We start from the raw sequence: 7,752 nt of genomic DNA on the forward strand, positions 1-7,752 counted from the left end.
TCCCTGGTCCTTCCTTTTCTATACAGAGGCCACCAATCACAGCCGACGCTGCTGAGACTCCCATGGCGCAAAATGCAGCCCACAGTCCAGTCCAGCCCAGAAACAATGGCTGTCATTCATCTGTAAATGTCTAGCACCTGGCACATAGGACAAGCCCAATTAATGTTGAATAGAATGAACCAAGCAATGAAGGGAAGGTTAGGAACAAGAAAACCCATTGAAAGGTGGTTGCAATGGTCCACAAGAGATTAAAATGACCTGGAGTATGACTAGGAGGAAAATACAGATGAGTATGGGACACTTATAAGGAAAAAGAAAGACTTGATAACTATGTGGAAGTGGGAAACAAAGAAAAAACAATCCCATGGATTTTACAATTTAAGCCTACACAGCTATGAATTGTATAGCACAACTGGCATAAAGGAATCCTCGAATAGCCAATGTGTTCCATTTTAGGTAAGCAGATTTTGTGAGGTCCTAGGAAAACCCAACGTGCTTTCAGACGTTCGGAATTAGAGTGAAGGCTCAACGTAAATCTGGGAGCCACTGCACTGAGGCTGAGATATTTTTAAAAGGGGACGAGCTCTCTGAGGACGAGATTATGTATTGAGTGGTTGAAGGACTAAAACTTGGAGAAAGCAACGGTCTAGAGCAAGCATGTCAAACTCACAGCCCGGGGGCCTCATGCAGCCCACAACGATTATTTTTGCAGCCCAGCCAATATGACGGTATGTAAGAAACGTTTTAATAAAAATTTTGTAACTTAATTTTTACAATATACATAATTATTAATAATGAACTACAACGTTTGCTAGACTGATTACTATAATTATGTTGGATTCATTTCCCTTACGCACCTTACGTGCAGGTGCACCATTTCCCTCCACTAATACTAGCAGCAAATATTTTAGCAGCCCATTGCCACGTCATTAGTCTTGGACTGACTTGATTGGTGTGCACAACAGGCAATATTTTCATTTCTATTAAGAATCCAAGTAGATTTGTATCACACGTCATTATTAATTTTGTGTAGCTATTCAGTGTCTGGTAAGTTAATGTTCAAGAAAAAATATTAATTTTTATCAAAATGTTCTATTATTTTATGCTAATGATTACTCATTTATTTCGGCCCTTTATATTCAGCATGTCTCTATTGAAATAAACCTACGTTTCTATGGAAATTGAAGCTTTTGTCAGCCTTTGGGTTTGACGTGCTTGGTCCAGAGGAAAAGAAGAGTGTTCATGAAGGAACAAGGCAGTGCCAAACCCTGAACACGATGGAGCAGCACCACCTGCAGGTGAGAGGAGGAAAACTCAAGAGACTCACCTGAAACTATTGGAACTCAATGTTGGGAAAGTGGTGAGTTTCAAAATACAGCAATTGCTTGCAACAACTGATGGTTTTGTTCCAATTCTAACCTGTTAGAAAATATAATGGACAAAAGATGCCATTTGCAATGGCAAAAAAAAACGAAAGAAAAACCTAGGGCTAAACTTTGAAAATGTATGATACTGTTACAATTTACAAAAACTGAAAGAACATTTTAATAGCGTGGAGACGTTGTAGTTGGGAAACATGATATGAAGATGTCAGTGTCCTTCAAATGTACACATTTAATGAAATTTCAAGCCAAAATAAATTCCAAGTGGACCAATGAGATTAATGAAAAAAATAAAAACCAGATAAAAGAGATATAGAAGAGAAAATAAGGGACAACATTTTTTTAGTTATGATCCCAAAAGGGCAATAAAGAAAATGATTAGTAGATAAATTCTGAAAGAACCTGATTGCTATAGTGCAGCTCAGGCCTTTAAAATATCCTCCCCAGGCCCTGGCCAGTATGGCTCATCCTGTACATACAAAGGTTGTAGGTTTGGTTTCTAGTCAGGGCACATACCGAGGTTCGGAAAGCAATCAATCTCTCCTCTCCCTTTCTCTCTTTCTCTCTCTCTTCCACCCTTCCCCTCTCTCTAGAGTCAATCAACAAGCATGTCCTCGGGTGAGGATTAAATAAATAAATCCTATATAATAAAAGCCCAGCGACTGAAAGAGCAACCACAACTGGTCGGCCAGTCACTATGACACATACTGACCACCAGGGGGCAGACACTCAATGCAGGAGCTGCCCCCTGGTAGTCAGTGCACTCACAGTGCTGTTCAGAGGGCGGGTCCACAGTCGCTCAGCTGACCAGGATAATCGGTGCTCCCACATTGGGGCCATCTCCACAGGCCAAGCCCCCCACCAATGCACAAATCCTGTGCACTAGGACTCTAGTAAATAAATAAAATGTCCTCTTCAGTCCTTGGATCTGTGATAAGGCCAATGCAATTGTTTTCCCCTGTAGCTCAAGGTATTTCCATCCCCCATGCAAAAGAATCATTCTAAGTATTCATCAGTGAGCTCCACAATCTCAATGCGGAGGAATCCACACTGCAGATTTTCACATTCCGCAAGCTCTCTCAAAGCCTTGTAATAGCTAGTCCTCAGTCCTGGTTGAGAAATTGGATGAAGAGAAAAGAACAGCCAGGCCATGACTGACACTGATGAGGCAAAAGCCTAAATTCCACACCTCTAGTGTGTTTGGGGTTGGAATTCTCCCAGCCCTGGAAATAGAAGCAATACACCCCACCTGACAGGAGCAGGGCAAAGGCAGTATCAAGTGTCTCTATTTGGATGAATGTTCAAACGTTCTCTCCCTTGATTTTCCCTTGACATGTGTTTTGTTTTGTTTTTTTATGTCTTTTCTATTGGTTTTCAAACATTAGCATGCATTAGCTGGAGAGCTTGTTCTAAAGATTGCCGAGTGTCCTCAACCCTCCCCCAAGTTCCTGCTTTAGTTGGCTTAGAGTGGGACCTGAAGGTCTGCATTTCTAAGGTCATACGATTCTGTGGCTCTGCAGTATTGTGAGATTGGGTGTGGACTTGAGAGAAGGGCAGAAAGGAAGCTCTTGACTCTCCTTGTAACAAAGAAGTCCTTGGACAGCTGGAGACCTAGACTACATAGGGGGTGAGCAAGCCTGGCAAGGGCCTGTAACAGAACTCCTTTCTTGTAAATACTCCACACTAAATCTTAACAACGTTACTAAATTCATAACTTTCATCAATTCATATAATGCTTAGTTTGAGTCAAGGTTGTGTGTATGTAAAACTGCATAGAGTCAAACAAAAGCATGAGGCAGTAATGCCAGGAATTCACTGCCCAAAGCAGGACCCAGAGTAAATTTACTAGATTCTCCAAGGTCAGGATGCCCCAATCTCCTGATACCTTACCTTAATTTGGATTTATCTTCTCTAGGCATTGAGTCTCCAATATTTTTATCACCAACATTAATTCTTACCAACATTAATCTTAATTTGTTCTGATTCTAAAAACTATCAACATTTTTAATCTGTAAAGACATTAGTGCAAAAGATCGCTCTCAAATTTAAAAGAATTAAAACCCTCCTGTATTATCAAACACCATTCCTAGTTTATCTGTTTTATGCGTCAGATTTTCTATAGAGAGCTTCCTAAGGCAGCATGCATCTCTGAAATCCTTCCATGATGATTATAAACTGTGCCCTCGTTAAAGACACAGAGCCATCAGATCTATCTCTAGACCCCTTACATATTCAAGTAACACCCTGTCAGGACTAATTTTGCATCATAGAGCCAAAAGATAGATCCATTAAATTCCAACCCATTTTTCTAGCCCGGTTGGAGTGTCATCCCATACACCAAAAGGTTGTGGGTTCAATTACCAGTCAGGGCACATACCTAGGTTGCGGGTTCAATCCCTGCTTAAGGCACATATGGGAGGCAGCCAAGCAATATCAATGCTTCTCTCTCACATCGATGTCTCTTTGTGTGTGTGTGTCTCTCTCTCTCAATAAAAACATATCCTCAGGTGAGGATTTTAAAAAATACCAACCCAGCCGAAACCGGTTTGGCTCAGTGGATAGAGCGTCGGCCTGCGGACTGAAAGGTCCCAGGTTCGATTCTGGTCAAGGGCATGTACCTGGGTTACGGGCACATCCCCAGTGGGGAGTGTGCAGGAGGCAGCTGGTCGATGTTTCTCTCTCATCCATGTTTCTGACTCTATCTCTCTCCTTTCCTCTCTGTAAAAACTCAATAAAATATATTTTAAAAAAAAAATAGCAACCCATTTTTAAAGTCTTTCTAATTACATGGTTTTCACATTAACTTTAAACCTACCACAAATAGAAATATCCTCACAGTGAATAAGCATTAGCATATCACTTTTCCAAGGTAGGGGATAATTTACTCTTTTAGCAAAGGTTTACAAGAGTCATTACAGCCTTCCATTTAGATAAACTAAAAGATTCAGGTAGCCAGTCTCCAAGAAAACCCCAGTGATCCTTGCTTCCTGATATTCACATATTTGTATTTGTTAAGTACCTTCCCACTCTGAATCATGGATGGGTTATATGTCCAATAGAAGAAGGCAGAAGTAATGATCTATTGCTGTCAAGGCGAGGTCATAAATGATATTGCAAATACCTACCACAGTTCTTGTGCTTTATAACAACATGGATGTTAACATGAAAATAAGCAATTCAGAATTATAATTAAAGTGGTACTTGCCTTTTTACTGAAAAGCAATTACATCTTCAATAACTGATTAGCTCAACAAACTGAACTATATCCAGAAAAATGTGATACTCAGTAATGAAAAGGAAATGAACTATTGACACATACAATAATTTGGATGGTCTTAAGGGCATTATATTGAGTGAAAAGCCAGTCTCAAAAGGTATATATTGTTTGAGTCCATTTAGATAAAATCCTCAAAATGATTAAGTTACAGATCTGAACAGATGATCAATTACCAACATTTAGAAATAGTGGTAGGCCCTAGCCAGTTTGGCTTAGTGGATAAAGCGTCAGCCTGTGGACTGAAGGGTCCTGGGTTCAATCCAGTCAAGGGCATGTACCGCCTTTGCAAGTTCGATCCCTGGCCCCGGTCCTGGCACATGCAGGATGTGTCTCTCTCACATCGATGTTTCTCCCTGTATTTCCCCCTCCCTTGCACTCTCTTTAAAAAATCAATAGGAAAATATCCTTGGGTGAGAATTAACAACAAAAACAATCTCACCACAGTTTTACAAAACTTAAGTTGAATCTAAAATGTAATAGAATGACTTACCATAACATTATAGTAATTAGCATGATATGGTATTGGTACAAAAACAAAGAAGTAAACCTATAAAACAGAGTGGAGCCCTGACCGCTTTGGCTCACTGGATGGAGCGTCGGCCTGCGCACTGAAAGGTCCCAAGTTTGATTCTGGTCAAGGGCATGTACCTTGGTTGTGGGCACATCCCCAGTAGGTGTGCAGAAAGCAGCTGATCAATGTTTCTCTCTCTCATCGATGTTTCTAACTCTCTATCCCTCTCCCTTCCTCTCTGTAAAAAATCAATAAAATATATATTAAATTAAAAAAACCCAGAGTGGAGAGCCCAGAAATAAATCCGTGCATATTTGGTAAGACAGAGATAGCATTATAGATCACTGGGGAAAGAAGGGACTTTTCAATAAACACTGCTAACTATCCATGTGAAAAAAAATAAATCAGTGGTGGATTAAAGAATTAAATATGAATAGAGCCCTGATTTTTGTGGTTCAGCTGGTTGAGCATCATCCCATGCACTAAAAGGTTGCAGTTCAATTCTGGTCAGGGCATATAGCCAGATTGCGGGTCTGATTTGTGACCAGATTGAGGGTTGGATACCCGGTCAGTCGGGGTATGTACGGGAGGCAGTTGATCAATGTTTCTCTCTCTCTCTCTTCCACACACCCCCCTTGACCTATAAATATTGATATGAATAGCCTGGCTGGTGTGGCTCAGTGGTTGAACATCAACTTATGAATTGTGGTTGGATTCCTGGTCAAGGCATATGCCCAGGTTGCAGGCTCAATCCCCAGAATGGGGCAGGCAGGAAGCAATAAATGATTCTCTCTCTCATTGATGTTTCTTTCTCCCTCTCCCTTCCTCTCTGAAATCAATAAAAATGTCTATTTTTTAAAAAAAAGAGTTCAATGATGCAAGTCTAGTTCCAGGACCTGTATCAGGGTGTGGCCATTTGGTTTAAGGCCAGTTAAAAAGTTCAGCTTCACATGGAAGGGGTGAGTTATCCAGCTTCCCAGATGCCTCCCTGCTCCATTTTATTTTATTTTTAATGTTTTTATTGATTTTGAGAGCGAGAGGAAAGGAGATGGATAGAGAGACAGTAACATCAATGAGAGAGAAGCATCATCGATCGGCTGCCTCCTGCATGCACCCCTAACGGGGATTGAGCAGCAACCCGGGCATGTGCCCTGAACGAGAATGGAACAGGCAACCTCTTGGTTCCCGCTGAGCCACACCAGCTGGACCCTGCTCCATTTTATTTTATTTTTTAAAATATATTTTATTGAATTTTTTACAGAGAGAAAGGGAAAGGATAGAGTTAGAAACATCGATGAGAGAGAAACATCAATCAGCTGCCTACACCTCCTACTTGGGGATGTGCCCACAACCAAGGTACATGCCCCTGACAGGAATCGAACCTGGGACCCTTCAGTCTGCAGGCCAACGCTCTATCCACTGAGCCAAACCGGTTAGGGCCCTACTCCATTTTAGATAGCGCTCTCTCTTGAGACTATCAACTCCATGTTGCTGTTTTTCTTTCACAAAAGCAGTATGATTTTTCAATAATCTGAATGTAATCACATTGTAGGTAGCATCTTAAGAAAACAAAAGAACAGAAAATATATTCTAAGTGAGGCATTAAAACTGGGGTGGAAAACTATCAGAGCCCTCTCTACTTCAAGCCAAAACAGTGTTCTGCACCAATTTAGTTAAGTGATATTTCAATCATTTTTTTAAGTTAAAGGAACATACAGAATAATTATACAGAGCTTTATATTATATAACTAGAAGCCCGTTGCACGAAGATTTGCGCAATAAGCCTTCCTTCCCCCGACTGCCGGCATCAGTTTTCCTCCGACACCCAGGACTCGGGCCTTTGGTCTGGGTACAGCAGAGAAGCCAAGCCTCTTCAGTCTTCAGTCTTCACTCTGTGCCTGCGTATGCAAATTAACCGCCATCTTTGTTGGGTTAATTTGCATAGTTTCTCTGATTGGCTGGTGGGTGTAGCGAAGTGACACCATTTTGCATGTTTCTCTTTTATTAGTGTAGATACTTAAATATAGTATATTCTTGGGTCACTTTAAATTTTCTTCTTGTTGTAACATCTTTATAGTTAACCTGCGGTTTACAATTGTCATCTTCAATTTCTAACAAACTAGCTTGAACTTAGCTTCAATATAACACAAAAGACTGCTTCTATACAGTTCTGTCCCTCCCCATTATGTTATTGTCATTAATTACATCTTTATACATTGTGATTTCCTGCCTCATTTTTATTATTGAATCACGTTGAGTAAGGCCTCAACAATGTGCCTTTTGCAACAAAATCTCAGACATATGCCGAAGCAACTTCTTCACTGATACAGCTCCTAGGACACTTGAAACTAAAGAGAAAATGAACAAATGGGACTACATCAAAATAAAAAGCTTCTGCACAGCAAAAGAAACCATCAACAAAACAACGAGAAAACCCACGGTGTGGGAAAACATATTTGCCAATGTCATATCTGATAAGGGCCTAATCTCCAAAATTTATAGGGAACTCACACAACTTAACATAAGGAAGATAAACAATCCAATCAAAAAATGGGCAAAGGACCTAAATAGACACCTTTCAA

Source organism: Myotis davidii, unplaced genomic scaffold (assembly GCF_000327345.1).
Source record: "Myotis davidii unplaced genomic scaffold, ASM32734v1 scaffold116, whole genome shotgun sequence".
In the NCBI taxonomy this organism is placed as follows: Eukaryota; Metazoa; Chordata; class Mammalia; order Chiroptera; family Vespertilionidae; genus Myotis; species Myotis davidii.